The following is a 16,349-nucleotide window of genomic DNA, read 5'->3' on the forward strand; positions in this document are numbered from 1 at the left end:
GTTCTGAAGACGGATCATTGGACTCGAAGCGTTAACTTTCCTTCCTCATCAGAGATAGACAAGAGCTGCTGATTTTGTTCAGACCTTTTGGCTTTTCTTCTGAGAACTTTGTTTTTCTCTTGTAATCGCCAGATACTGGAAGCGTCTGAATGCAGGAGGAGAATTTCACAGGAGATGAAAAGAATGGCAAGGGTTTGACCACTCCCATTCTGAAGGTACGCGAGCTAGGCTGGGGATGTTACTCTAAGCGCAGAGAAGGCTGAATAAGAAACCGATTAATGTGCTCATTTTATGAAGAGGATGGATATGTGTGACAGGGATAAGCCTGTATTGGGAATGAACAGAGTAACATAAATGAAAGACAGGAGACAAGGAGGAGATTTAGAAAGAATACTTTCACCTGTAGAGTATTGATTATCTGGAAATCATTATCTGAACATGTGGTAAAGGTAAGTGTCATGAGAACGTTTCAGCAGTCTGTAGCCGAACACTTGATGAGCCAGAGCACGAGTGGAGAAGGACCAGGTACCAGAAAGTGTGACGAGGACAGACAGACGCGAGATGGGTGTCCTGAATGCAATGCGTCAAAGGCAAACTTGTGTGCTTAAAAGTAACAGAAGGCGCGGCTCTGTGGCGCAATGGAAAGCGCGTTGGACTTCTACATCTCTATTCAAAGGTTGTGGGTTCGAATCCCATCAGGGTCGTGTTTTAATTTATGTTTTGCAAAGTGGTCAGACCAGACTCGGCTGCTCATCTGCAAAACCAGTAATATTCGTGCATAAACCTAACTGTCTCGAAACGGAACATTTTCCTCCCACAGATTTACATTATCGATGTCTATTTATGGTAGAGATCGATAAATACCTGTTAGCCAGTACGATGTTGTGGATGGGCTGGAAAAAGACATAAAATTGTTGTGTGAGCCATGATGATATCAAATTACGTGGCAGGACAGGATCGGTGTTAAGAATGGCCTCCTTCTGCTCCTTTGTGTCTGTGCCATTTCTGGCCAAGGTTTTTAAATAATCACAATGAGGACAATATGAATTAAACGCCAAATAATATTTTGGTCTCATCTCCACTTCGCTTCCCTCCCGGCTGGAATAGACAGCTCTTGTTTCAGCTTTAGATCAGACAGCGGAGGACTCTCACAAGTTCTCCTTCAGGCTGAATGTTCCTTCACATAGGTTTCCAAGTGGACACATGGAGCAAGCAATTGCATGGATGCTGGGGATTCAGGGGCAGATTTCCCCTTTGCTGGGCTGGAATTCTGGCCAAGGTGATGAACGTGAATTTCTGACATTTTGAATCTTACTCTGGATTTTTGCAACTTTACGAATTAAACTGAATGTAATTTGCCCTTGCAGAACATTATTCAATCTTCACTGTGCATAAAAACCATGCCACATGCTCGTGCACGTAGTATGCTGAACATTGTTGATGTTGTGTGCAGTGTGGGTCGATGTCTCAGATGAACATGCCAAAGGAAGTTGGTGAAATATCAGTGAATCGAATTGTCTGACGAATTGAAGCCGATAGAAGGAAGATCCCAGTACAATGGCCACATAACATTGCCTGTGACCAACGCAGGAAGCCATGGTGAATGTATACAGTATTCAATAAAACCGATTTTCACCACATTTAACTATGCCATTTTCCTGAAGCTGATGCTTCATAATCGATGATCCATTATCAGTATAACCACCTCTGAACTGCGTTTCATTTCAGATACACAGAAAAAAAATGAGTAATTGGGTTGAGGGGCCCAGTGGTAAGATCAGGAGCCGTTCGTCACCATTAGACGGCAGATCCAGTGGTGCAGTTAGTTAGCTTGCTGTACTTGCATGACAGAATGGCAGCACATGAACTGCCAAAGTTGTGCATTGGATTCTCGCCAGGTGTTTGTTTTACTGATACTGACCAGAGATGTTTGCAACTTCAAGCTGAAGAACAGTTTAAACCCGGAATATTACATTGCAATAAAGTGCTTTTGGCACTAATGTTGCAATGACCTGTAAGACCAGTCTGAAGTCTATCTGACCAGTATTTTGACATTATAAGCCGTAAGTTTATCCAATGATCATTTATTTGCCCTGAAGGTTGGTGAGTCTACGACTGTTGAAGACAAGGCGTTCTGCACTCTTATTACTCTCTGAGAAAGGCAGCTACCTCGGCATCTATCACCCTCAAATTACATCGATATGCCCTTGTGCCAATCATCACCATTTGAAGAAAATGCCTTCACTGTCCACCTTACGGCAAACTCTGATCATCTTTTATGTCTCTATTAATTCACTTCTCAAACTTCTTATCTCTATCAAAAACAGCCTCAAGTCCCTCAGCCTTTCGTCGTAAGACCTTCCCTTCACAGAAGGCAACATCCGAGGAAATTTCGTCTACAACCTTTCCAATGCTTTCACATCCGTCCTATAATGTGGCGCCCAGAACTCGACAAGTTTGGCCATACCAGACAAATTTCTGGAGCTGCAAAGAGATCGTTTGGCCCTGAAATTCAATCCCTCTCCCAATAAAAACTAACACACTGTGCTCATTGCAAACAAATCCATCAACGTGTTTGTTAACGTTCAGAGTTTTATATACATAGACACCGAGATCGCTCTGCTCATCTAAACTTCCAAGAATATTACAATTAGCCCAGAACATTTTATTCTTGTTGTTCATTCCAAAGTAAATAAACTCACACTTTTCCACAATAACCTCCATATGCCACCTAATCCGATCTGCGGATTATTCATGTCCGTCTGTAACCTGCAGCAGACTTCGGCACTGTTGACAACTCCATCGACTTAGTGTGTTCTGCGAATTTACTCATCCATCATCCCATGCCCGAACCCAGGTCATTTATAAAGGTGACAAATAGCAGTGGACCCTAAAAGGAACCTTTTGGTACACCATGAATAACTGAACTCCAGGATCAATATTTTCCATTAACTACCACACTCTGTGTTCTTTCAGCGAGCCAATTAGATTAGATTACTTACAGTGTGGAAACAGGCCCTTCGGCCCAACAAGTCCACACCGACCCGCCGAAGCGCAACCCACCCATACCCCTACATCCACCCCTTTAACCTAACACTACGGGCAATTTAGCATGGCCAATTCACCTGACCCGCACATCTTTGGACTGTGGGAGGAAACCGGAGCACCCGGAGGAAACCCACGCAGACACGGGGAGAATGTGCAAACTCCACACAGTCAGTCGCCTGAGTCGGGAATTGAACCCAGGTCTACAGGCGCTGTGAGGCAGCAGTGCTAACCACTGGGCCACCGTGCCGCCCACTGATCTAAACCGCGAAATCACCCTCAATCCCACGTCTCTGTATTTTATGCAACGGCCGACCGTGCATTCGTGAAAATGATATCCACCATGTTAACCACTTTACTCCTATCCACTTGTTTGTTGACCTTTTCAAATAGCTCAATAAAGTTTGTGAGCCACAACCTGCTATTCGCAAAATCGTGTTGACTGTAGCGAATCAACTTCTTCCTGCTGAGGTGATCATAAATCATATCTCTCATAACCTTTCCCAAAACTTCACATTCAAGGAAATACGGCTCACTGTTCTATAATTTCCAGCGCTCTTCCTACTACTCTTCGTGAAGAAGGGGACAATATTTGCTGAACTCGAGTCTTCTCGCACTAATCACATAGACACTGACGAAATAACGTTGGTAGTCAAAAGTTCTGCAATCTCCTCCCACGATTCCCAGAGAATCCCATGATACATCCCATCAAGCCCAGGGGACAAATCTATTTTCAGGCTTTCAAGAATTGCTAACAACTCGTCTTTATGAATATCAATTTCGTTTATTCTAACAGATTGCATCTCAAAATTCTCTTCGACAGCATTGTCTTTTTCATTTGAGATATGATGAAAAATATACATTCGGCGCCTCTCCTATCCTCGGACTCTGTTGACGACGTCCTTCTACTGTTCTTGGCAGGCCCGAATTATATCCTAGATATTCTTTTATTCTTGAAATGACAAGAGAAAGCTTTCGAGTTTTAAATGACCCTGCCAGCTAAAAACTTTTAATGCCCCCTCTTTGCTCTGAGTAGCTCTCTCTTTTGGCCATTACTTGCTAGCTTTTAATTTTCAAGTGCCCTAACGCAGCTTTCATATTACATGTTTACATGCACCGCCTTCTCCATCTTGACAAGAAATTCAACTTGTTGAATAAAAATGGCTCCCTGTCTCAACCTCATATTCCCTGCATGACGCACACACACTTATCAAGGACATGCATGAGCGCTTACCTGAACAAGCTCCATATTTCAGGTTTGCAAAACCCCTGCGTTTACTTTCCCATCTGGTGCATCCTAACTCTTGCTGATCGCATCATACTGGCCTTTCTCCCAGCGGTACCTCATGCTCTGCGATATATATATATATATTCCTATCCATCACTAAATAAACATACCGAATTGTGGTCACTATAACCAAAGTGCTCAATTATCTCCAAATCGAACAGTTGACTTGCTTCAATGTGCAGTACCAAATCCAATATGTTTTTGATTCTTGTTGGCCTGTCTACATGCTGCGCCACGAAACAAGTGGCGCAGCATGTAGACAGGCCAAGTGGAGTTCCACAGGGATCAGTTCTGGGTCCTCTGCTGTTTGTAATTTTTATTAATGACTTAGATGAGGGAGTCGAAGGGTGGGTCAGTAAATTTGCAGATGATACGAAGATAGGTGGAGTTGTGGACAGTGAGGGGGGCTGTTGTCGCTGCAGAGGGACTTAGATATGATGCAGAGTTGGGCTGAGGAGTGGCAGATGGAGTTCAACCCTGCCAAGTGTGAGGTTGTCCATTTTGGAAGAACAAATAAGAATGCGGAATACAGGGTTAATGGTAGGGTTCTTAGTCAGGTGGAGGAACAGAGGGATCTTGGGGTCTATGTACATAGATCTTTGAAGGTTGCCACTCAGGTGGATAGAGTTTGTAAGAAGGCCTATGGAGTATTATCGTTCATTAGCAGAGGGATTGAATTCAAGAGTCGTGAAGTGATGTTGCAGCTGTACAGGACTTTGGTTAGGCCACAGTTGGAGTACTGTGTGCAGTTCTGGTCGCCTCACTTTAGGAAAGATGTGGAAGCTTTGGAGAGGGTGCAGAGAAGATTTACCAGGATGTTGCCTGGAATGGAGAGGAAGTCGTACGAGGATAGGTTGAGAGTTCTCGGCCTTTTCTCGTTGGAACGGCGAAGGATGAGGGGTGACTTGATAGAGGTTTATAAGATGATCAGAGGAATAGATATAGTAGACAGTCAGAAACTTTTTCCCCGGGTACAACAGAGTGTTACAAGGGGACATAAATTCAAGGTGAAGGGTGGAAGGTATAGGGGAGATGTCAGGGGTGGGTTCTTTACCCAGAGAGTGGTGGGGGCATGGAATGCGCTGCCCGTGGGAGTGGTAGAGTCGGAATCATTGGCGACCTTTAAGTGGCATTTGGATAGGTACATGGATGGGTACTTGATCTAGGTTAGAAGTTCGGCACAACATCGTGGGCCGAAGGGCCTGTTCTGTGCTGTATTGTTCTATGTTCTATGTTCTATGTTCTATGAAACCCTCCTGCACACATTGGACAAAGACTGACCAATCAGAACTCCTCAAACAATAACATTTCCAATCAATATTTGGAAAGTTAAACTTCCCCACTACAACTACCTTGTTACTTCCGTTCCTCTCCAGAATCATCTTTGCAATCTTTTCCTCCATATCTCTAGAACATTTTGATGGTGACCTCCACTTGCCTGATTTTAATCTCAGCCCATTCGAGTTCAGCAGATTGAGTCGGGACCTCACCAAATATCCTTTCTGCTACCATAACACTGTCTTTGACTAAAAATGCCACATCTTCCCTCTTTAACGACTTTCCTGTTCTTACTGAAAAATCGAAACTGTGGTGCAAGGAACAACCATTCATTTCAGTGCTCCATTCATGTCTCTGAAATGGCCACAATATTGAAGTCCCAGTTAACAACCCATGACACCTGCTTTACCCCAGATGCTCCTAGCGGTGAAGTAGACAGACTTCAAACCACCTTCATCCTTGCCAGCATTCACTCGCAAACCCGAAAACCTATTCATGTCTTAACCACTCAAAACTTCCAGCAAACCGCAGCTAAAATTCGGGTTCGCAATCCGCTGCTGAATTCGTTTAAACCCTCCTGAAGAGCTTTAGAAAATTATCCACTCAGGATATTGGTACCCTTCCGGGTCAGGGGAAGACCATCTTGTTTGTAGAGGTCCAACCGACTCCAGAATGAGCCCCAACTATCCAGATATCCAAATCCCTATCACCTGCACTATCCTTACAACCACGTGTTCATCTGCTCTCTCCCTATTCTTTCCCTCACTATAACGTGGCATGTGTAACCAATCAGAGAGAACAACTCTGTTTGATCTCGATCTAAAATGTCACCCTGGATCCCTGAATTTCTGCCATACATCCACATCAATTTTATTACATATGTTGTTAGTGCATATGTGAAACATGCCCTCGGGCTGCTCCCCCTCCCCTTAAGGATCCTGAAAACACGCTGCGAGACATCACAAACCTTGGTAACGTGGAGGTATCACATCAATCATGAGCCTGCCCTGTACCCACAGAAACTGCAATCTGTCCCCCTCACCATGTAGTCCCCAATAACTATTGCGCTCCTCCCCTCTCCCCTACCCTTCTGATCACAGGGACAAACACTGTGCCAGAGATCTGTACCCCATGGCTTACCCCTCGTAGGACATCACCCCAAAAAATAACAAATACGGTATGCTTGTTACAGATGGGCACAGCCAAAGTGGATGCCTGCACTGGCTGCCTGTTCCCTTTTCGTCTCCCGACTGTATACCATCGACCTTTTTCTTGTACCTGAAGTGTAACTGCCTCCATATAACTCCTCTCAATTCACCTCAGACTACCCAAAGATCCAATGTTCAGCTCCAGATCCCTAAAGCTGTTGCCAGGGAGATGGAGTTGGGTGCAATTCCCATAGATTCAAATGTCAGGGACATTACAGTAAACTCTAAGCTCTCACATTCTACAGGAAGAAGAATGGCCGACCATCCATTTCTAATGTTCTGAATTCACACACACACACACACACACACACACACACACACACACATGTGTGTGTGTGTGTGTGCGTGAATTCAGAATATTTGGAATTGGTTGGTCGGCCATTAGAATGTGCTAGGAGAAAGTGAGGACTGGAGATGCTGGAGGTCAGAGCTGAAAATGTGTTGCTGGAAAAGCGCATCACGTCAGGCAGCATCCAAGGAACAGGAGAATCGACGTTTCGGGCATAAGCCCTTCTTCAGGAATGAGGAACGTGTGTCCAGCAGGCTAAGGAGGAGGGACTTGGGTGAGGGGCGTTGGAAATGCGATAGGTGGAAGGAGGTCAAGGTGAGGGTGATAGGCAGGAGTGTGGTGGGGGAGGAGAGGTCAGGAAGAATATTGCAGGTTAGGAAGGCGGTGCTGAGTTCAAGGGATTTGACTGAGACAAGGTGGGGGGAGGGGAAATGAGTAAACTGGAGAAACCTGAGTTCATCCCTTGTGGTTGGAGGGTTCCCAGGCAGAAGATGAGGCGCTCTTCCTCCAACCGTCGTGTTGCCATGGTCTGGCGATGGAGGAGTTCAAGGACCTGCATGTCCTTGGTGGAGTGGGAGGGGGAGTTAAAGTGTTGGGCTATGGGTGTTTGGGTTGGTTGTTCCGGGTGTCCCAGATGTGTTCTCTGAAACCTTGGGCAAGTACGTGGCCTGTCTTCCCAATATGGAGGAGGCCACATCGGGTGTAGTGGATGCAATAGATGATGTGTGTGGAGGTGCAGGTGAATTTGGGGTGGATATGGAAGTGTCCCTTGGGGCCTTGGAGGGAAGTAAGGGGGGAGGTGTGGGCGCAAGTTTTGCATTTCTTGCGGTTGCAGGGGAAGGTGCCGGGAGTGGAGGTTGGGTTGGTGTGGGTTGTGGACCTGACGAGGGAGTCATGGAGGGAGTGGTCTTTTCGGATCGCTGATAGGGGAGGGGAGGGAAATATATCCCTGGTGGTGGGGTCCGTTTGGAGGTGGCGGAAATGACGACGGATGAAACGTTGTACATGGAGGTTGGTGGGGTGGTAGGTGAGGACCAGTGGGGTTCTGTCCTGGTGGCGGTTGGAGGGGCGGGGCTCAAGGGCGGGGCTCAAGGGCATATGTACACATATGTATAAAAGTGTGTGGGCGTGCATGTATGTGTTTGTATGCATATATATTTAAACGTTGCAAAAGAACATTCAGTAAAACAGCATTTATTCATAAAAATATCTGATTTTGTGGAGTGTTCTGTCCTTGGGAAATACCTCAGTCACTTAAGACCAGCCATAAAGACTCCCTGAGTGAATATCCATCACTCACGAGAGATACAGAGCTGATTTTTGAAGTCGATAACGTTTGACATGTTGCTGATCCTGCGCTGTGTTAAATTCTGGAAAGGACGTTTAGCTCGTATCATATTACTAATTTTGCTGCAAACTCGCACAGTCCATTAAAGCAATCCAAAAGTTATTAGGTTTATCTCATTGGACATTTTGCCTGTTATCAGAAAAACTGGAATAGAAATGACAAAGCTGTTTTTAAGTACTGCTATGAAGATTACAGAATTCAAACAGGAATTATTTTCGTGTCTTGTCACTAGATATGGTTGCGGGAGATGAGTGAGCATCAAATGAACTCACTCCCTTCTCTGTGATTGCAGCCAAATTTTCTAATGCAACAGATGAAAGAACAAAGGTGCAACACATCGGCAGGTCAGTTCCAACTCACGATAGTGTAGTTTCACTTTGATTCTCGCCATCTCCTAAAGTATTAGCTGAATGGGGAGATCAGGATCCTGAAGGTATGCTGAGACATTGCGCGAATTATTCCCATACTGTTGGCATCACTTTATATCATAAATCAGTTATGCAGCAGACTGTGCTAACCGGCTTCCCTTTAATGCTAAGCTATCACAAACAGTTCTTTTACAATTTATAGAAGTTCACGTAGAACAAGCTGCTAAAGCTTTCCTCACAATCAGCTCATTCTGCACTTAGTCATGCTCAGTTGCAGGTGTTATGAGGCTTCTTTCCAATTAACGTTAAGCAATTAGAGAGTGTGCACGTAACGTGTACCCATTCTGGCCGCCCAGACTCCCTGTCCCGGTGAAATTCACTCCTTGTGTGTCTGCACGCATCTTTACAAATATTTTAGAATCAGCTTCTGAATAATTTTTCCTGAGAAAAAGTAAGCATTTTCGAATTCCATAGCTGTAGAAAGAAAAAGAATGCGACCTCCAAACTTCTCTTTATCATTCATCGCTGGTTTTCAAGTTCTGTACTCTAGATATAGATCCATCCGAATGAGGGAATTTCCCTCCTGTTTACTCTCACCAAATTCACATCGCCTAGAAACCTTCTATACGGACACAACTCAGTTTACCTGGTGTCACGCCACATGATCTATTCGTCTTTTCCACCATCCCATGATACCCCGCTTTGTCTTTTCAAATGTCATTATCCCCCACTACATCGTTGGCTTCCTTTCCATTTTTCTGTTTCCAAGTAAACGCTGTCCATTCTTCCTGACGTCTTTTCATTCCAGTCATCGCCATCCATCTCTTTTAACATCTCTTTATGTCCCAGTATAGTCCATGTTGAGAAAGGATGCTGGGGCCAAAACAACACATGAAAACCCGCTGTAATGCTGTATACTACAATTACCAATGTAGGGAAAATGGGAGCTAGTTCAGTCAAAAGTGAATCCGTTGGTTGTTGCACAATGGATCAATCACTGATTGGGTCGTGACTGTTTTTTCTCACTTTTCTCGCCTGTCTGAACATGTGCTAAAGCAACACAATAAGGGAACATGGAATGCCTACGGTTCAGAAATTACCTGTTCGATACAACAAATGCACACCAATCCTACTGGGATTAATCCTCACAGAACAATTCCTTACCCTTTTTCTCTTCATTTGCTCCTGAATAAGGCAACTTACTGACAGTCGACCCAGTTGTCGGCAAGTCATATCTCTGGCGCTGTGCGGCAGCAGTGATAACCAGTGAGCCACCTTGCGGCCCTGCACAATTATGCAAGGCACATTCGGACGCGTTTGAAATGTCAAAGACGCTCGACTTGTGTTGTTGCCCTTATCAGGAACAATAAATCCAGATTCCCTGACCAAGAAATTAACCCAAACCACAGCGCTTTATGGTAACCACTGGTCGACCAGGAAGGACGGCATGTGCAATTGCGTCTTCTCTTAACAGCATAGGTTTCTTTTCCTGCGATGAGAAATTCCTTCCAAAAAAGAGTGTTTGTGACACCGTGCTTTTAGAGCACAGAATAATACATTATGTCAGTGCCAGTCATCAAACATCCAAATATTTTCGTTTCCAATTTCCACTCATTGGCCCACAGCCTGACGTCTGAAGTGTTCATCTGAACGAGACTTTCCCTGCAAAGTTTTAATCTCCAATGAACCAGTGAATGAGTCTGAAGTCAGATACCGTCAAATTTGTTCATGAACTGCGGGAGAACTGAACATCATTATGACCCCTAGAGGGAACTATACAGACACATCTTTCGAAAGTGACAAAGGCCTCAGGAGAGCCCAACTTCCGTAAAATGAGGAATTGACCCGTTTGGCACTTCTTTCTTCATGACTCGCTTTAAAACCGATTCTGTTTACATAAGCAGAGGGGTAAACAGGTGGGAGTCTATCCCTCAAGGACTGTCCCAATCGGAAATAATTGGTACCTGCTAAACGTTGACTTCTCCAAATCTGAGGCAGCCTGGCGAGCTGTGGTCTTCCAACTTCCTGCCTGTTTAAATGGATTCCAGCAGATTCATGTCTCTACATAAGGAACAGAAGCATTCAATCGCATCCCTGTACGTTTTCGTCCCCCATTGTTTCACCGTTACTTTTCTGCTTTTCATGAATCACGTTGTTCTTCCTGCCAAACGAAGGCATTCTTCGCATCAGAAGCTTGTCCTCCTCATGTTCCTCGAAGGGAAAACACGTATGTGGACTTCCAAACTGAAACAATTGGGGCCTGGGGCGGGGGCGGGGAGGTTGGGGGGGGGGGAGGGGGGGAGTTCTGTCTATAAAATGACTTCCAGATATTCCTTCAAAAATAATACTAACAACACGGAGAACGCACCTTCGGATGCTTGCTGCAATAGTTGCAAGAAAATTCAGCAAGGCTGTAGTGTGAATCGAGGTTACAACCCCGAGCTCGAACCACTAAGCTATGGCAGCACTAACATATGAAGCGTTTGGAGACTGACAAAAGATGATGACCTCTAGCAGAAAAACTTCGGTCATCTCACTTTTGTGATACAAGCTTCGTTTTGTGTGACAAAATACGACTTGAAACCCACTTCTTTGATCACTTGTTTGATATAACACTTTGTCAGCTTCCCAATATCTCATAATGTGACAGGGATCAACATTTGTTTAAACTCACACAAAGTAAAAGCTTTGAAGCTTCTTTTATATAAAAGGCACGATGTAGTATTGATACCAGCTCATTACCCTTGATTTCAGCATGTATTGCAGTTTTTCTTAATCACTTTGTGAGTAATTCCTTTCCTTTTGCCTGGTGCGATTTACGTTGCCACAGGAATTCGTAATTTATGGCCTTGGTAGGTGACTTTTAGGCACCAAACTTGAAACAGTTCAAATCGAACATGCTCCGGAGGTTGGAATTCGAGGGAATGCAGAATATTTGAGAGTGCACTCTAAAACATAATCTTGGGTGTCGTGTCCACTGGCTGGGTTGGAATACTATTGACCAGCTCTATTTGCTCTTGAGTGGGCTGGAGGACATGACAGTGATAGTTAGAGGGAAGACAGTCAAGAGATTTGTAGAAAATGATGAAAAATTTGAAATTTTGCCACCCGGTGATGGGTGAGCAACCAGTGTTGTGAGTACTCCCACATGCTGGAGAGGTATTGGCAGACCTCAGGATTACATCATTGGGTGAATAACCTGCAACTCCTTCCCTTCGACCATGTGGGAGACCTTGTGGAAAGATAAAGCTGCGAAGGCAGGCCGCAGTGCACGTTTGGGAAAATGGGCGTTCGTAAAAATGCCATTCAGATAATGCACAACGAAACTGTGAACAGAACGCAAGTACACCTTTGAATAGAAGCAGTGGGAGTTAGACCATAAAACATAGAACATAGAACATTACAGCGCAGTACAGTCCCTTCGGCCCTCGATGTTGCGCCAACCTGTCATCCCAATCTGAAGTCCATCTAACCTACACTATTCTATGTAAGTCCATATGTTTGTCCAATGACGACTTAAATGTACTTACTGTTGGCGAATCTACTACCGTTGCAGGCAAAGCATTCCATACCCTTACTACTCTCTGAGTAAAGAAACTATCTCTGTCCTATATCTATCACCCCTCAATTTAATTCTATGCCCCCTCGTGCTCGCCGTCACCATTCTTGGAAGAAGGCTCTCCCGGTCCACCCTATCTAAACCCTCTGATTATATTATATGTCTCTATTAAGTCACCTCTCAACCTTCTTCTCTCTGACGAAAACAACCACAAGTCCCTCACCCTTTCCTCGTAAGACCTTCCCTTCATACCATGCAACATACGAGTAAATCTCCTCTGCACCTTTTCCAAAGCTTCATCATCCTTCTTATAATGTTGTGACCAGAACTGTATACAATAGTCCAAGTGCGGCCGCATTAGAGTTTTGTTCAGCATAACCTCATGGTTCCAGAACTCGATCCCTCAATTAATAAAAGCTAAAACACTGTCTGCCTTCTTAACAAACTTGTCAACCTGGGTGGCAAATTTCAAGGATCTCTCTACCTGAACACCGAGATCTCTCTGCTCACCGACACTACCAAGCAACTTACCATTAGCACAATACTTTGCATTCCGGTTGTTCCGATCAAAAGGAATCACCTCTCACTTGTCCGCATTAAACTCCATTTGCCACTTCTCAGCCCAGCTCGGTAGCTTATCTATGTCTCTCTGTAAACTACAACATCCTTCATCACTATCCACAACTCCACCGACCTTAGTGTCGTCTTCAAATCTACTAACCCACCCTTCAATGCCCTCAATCAGGTCGTTTATAAAATATAACGAACAGCAGTGGACCCAACACCGACCCTGGCAGTATACCACTGGCAATTGGACTTCAGGATGAACATTTCCCATCAACCACCACCCTCTGTCTTCTTTCAACAAGCCAATAACTGATACAAACTGCTACATCTCCCAAAATCCCATTCCTCCGCATTTTGTGCAATAGCCTACTGTGGTGAACCTTATCGAACGACTTGCTGAAATCCATGTACACAACATCAACCGGTTTACTCTAATCGACCTGCTTGGTCACCTTCTCAAAGAAATCAGTTAGGTTTGTGAGGCACGACCTACCCTTCACAAAACCATGCTGGCTATCCCTGAACAAATTATTCCTTTCCAGATGGTTATAAAGCCTATCTCTTATAACCTTTTCCAACAATTTACCAACAACTGAAGTGAGGCTCACTGATCTAAAATTAACAGGATTGTCCCTACTCCCCTTCTTGAACATGGGAACCATATTTGCTATCCTCAGGACTCATGGCACTATTCCTGTAGACAATGACGATTTAAAGTTCAATGCCAAGTCCTCGGCAATCTCCCCCCGGCTTCCCAGAAGATCCTAGGATAAAGCTCATCCAGCCCAGGGGGCTTATCTATTTTCACACTCTGCAGGATTTCTAATACCTCCTCCTTGTGAACCTCAATCCCACCTAGTGTAGTAGCCTGTATCTCAGTAATCCCCTCGACATCATTGTCATTTTCTAGACTGAATACTGTTGAAAAGTATTCATTTAGTGCTTCCCCCATCTCCTCTGACTCCACACACAACTTTGCACTGCTATTGCTGATTGGCCAAAATCTTACTCTCGTCATTCATTTATTCCTTAAATACCTATAGAAAGCCTCAGTGTTTACCCTGATCCTATCCACCAAAAACTTCTCATGTCTCTTCCTGAATCATCTGAGCTCTCTCTTTCGGTCTTTCCTGGCTACATTGTAACCCTCAAGCGCCCTAACTGAGCCTTCGCCTCTCATCCTAACATAAGCCTTCTTCTTCCTCATGACCAGACAGTCTACTTCCTTCGGAAAACACGGCTCCCGCTCTGGACAGCTTTCACTCTGCCTGACAGGTACATAGTTATCTCGGAAACACAGTAGCGTTTCCTTGAAAAAGCTCCTCATTTCTAATGTGCCTATCCACTGCAGTTTCCTTCTCCATCCAGTGCTTCCTAAATCTGGCCGAATCGCATCATAATTGCCTTTCCCCCAGCTGTAACTCTTGCCCAGTGGTATACACCTATCCATTTCTATGTCAAAAGTAAACATAATAGAATTGTGATCGCTCTCACCAAAGTGCTCACCTACTTCCAAGTCTAACAACTGGCCGAGCTCATTACCCAGTACCAAATCTAATGTAGCCTCGCCCCTGTTGGCCTGTCTACATCCTGTGTGAAAAAGCCCTCCTGCACACATTGGACAAAAACTGACCTATCTATAGTACTCGCACTATAGTGTTCCCAGTCAATATTTGGAAAGTTGAAATCCCCCGTAACAACTACCCTGTCATTCTCACTGCTATCGAGAATCATCTTTGCTATCCTTTCCTCTACATCTCTGGAACTATTCGGAGGCCTATAGAAAACTACCAACAGGGTGACATCTCATTTCCGGTTTCTAACTTCAGCCCATGTTACGTCAGTTGACGAGTCCCCAAACATCTTTTCTGCAACTGTAATACTGTCTTTGACCAACACTGCCACAGGTCCCCCCTCTTTTACCTTCTTCTCTGTTCTTACTGAAACATCTAAATCCTGGAATCTGCAGCAACCATTCATGTCCCTGTTCTATTCATGTCTACGAAATTGCCACAACACCGAATTCCCAGGTACCAACCAATCCTGTAAGGTCATCGACCTTACTCCAGATGCTCCTGGCGTTGAAGTAGACATACTCCAAACCAACGTCTTGCTTACCGGTGCAATCTTGCGACCCTAAGACTTGTTTTGGACCTCTCTACTCTCAAACTTTTCGACACTTGAACTACAACTTTGGTTCCCATCCCTCTGCTGGATTAGTTTAAACACACCCCATCCTGCTTGTACAGGTCCCACCTACGCCAGAAAGATCCCTAATTATCCAAGAATCCAAAACCCTCCCTCCTGCACCATCCCTGTAGCCACGTGTTCAACTCCACTCTCTCCCTATTCCTTGCATCACGAGCACAACAACAGGGAGGGAATTTGAAAGGACGGATGGAAGTGTATTATGACCGTGACTTCCAAACGAATGGATTAGAGTTTGAGCTGCAGAAGAGCAGAGACGTGGAAGAGTTAATTATGTTAATGAAGTGCAAGTTGGCTGACATGGTGATGTTGGGGATATGTGGTTAAAAACACATCAGGAAGTGAAGTATGTCACCATGGTTATGACGTGCCTGTTCAGACTCAGACAATTACCAGGGAGGAGATTGAATCAATGGCGAGGCATTTTCTCCAAGGACTTGGTCGATGATGCCTTCCAGCTCATCTCATCCATTTCCCTCAACTCCGCTCCCAAAACTCATCCCTCCAACTGAGACGAGGACGGAACTCCCTTCTACATCACTTTAAAATCTAGCAACCTCTGTAGACATCATGTCATCCTTCGGCATTTCCGTCAGCTGCAAATGAAACCCACTAACGAAGATGTGTTTCCCTCCCCACCCCTACCCACTTTCTGTAAATATCATTCCCTATCCGACTTCCTGGTGGTGCACGCCCCCACCAACCACCCTCCCATCCGCTCCCAGCAAACTTCTCATTCCAACACGGGATTTGCAAAACATCCATCCACACCTCCGCCCTCAACTCTGTCCAAGGCCCCAAAGAACCCTTCCATGTCCATCAGAGTTTCACCTGCATTTCCATGCATGTCATTTACTGTATCCATTGTTCCCTTTGCGGTCTCCTCGATACTGAGGAGATCGGATGCCTAATTACAGACCACTTCGGAAAACTTATCTGGGACACCCGCACCAAACAACACCACTGGCCCCTGGCCGAACATGTCAACTCTCCCTCCCACACAGCCAAGTTCATTCAGGTCCAGGGCTTCTGCCGCTCTCATGAACTGTCCTGTCTGTCCATCTTCCTTCCCACCTATCTGCTCTACCCTGCGCTGCGACCTATAATCATTACCCCCACCTCCATCCTCCTATCACACTCTCAGTTACTTTGTCCCAGCCACACACGCTCCCATTTGTCTCTCTACCCGCT

The 16,349-nt window shown here is 45.0% G+C and overlaps 1 long non-coding RNA gene and 1 other non-coding gene across 2 annotated transcripts in view; one reads left to right on the forward strand and one right to left on the reverse strand.

The window, feature by feature from the left end:
- LOC148135220 (uncharacterized) overlaps positions 1–16,349 on the reverse strand; it is a 580,459-nt gene that overhangs the window by 158,545 nt on the left and 405,565 nt on the right. The window lies entirely within an intron of this gene.
- Positions 625–704, forward strand: trnar-ucu (transfer RNA arginine (anticodon UCU)). The gene is given in 2 exon segments: positions 625–661; positions 669–704. It is a non-coding gene; the product is annotated as a tRNA-Arg (tRNA).

Source organism: Chiloscyllium plagiosum, unplaced genomic scaffold, assembly GCF_037043375.1.
Source record: "Chiloscyllium plagiosum isolate Xiang-an unplaced genomic scaffold, Cpla_swu_hap1 HiC_scaffold_51, whole genome shotgun sequence".
Classification (NCBI taxonomy): Eukaryota; Metazoa; Chordata; class Chondrichthyes; order Orectolobiformes; family Hemiscylliidae; genus Chiloscyllium; species Chiloscyllium plagiosum.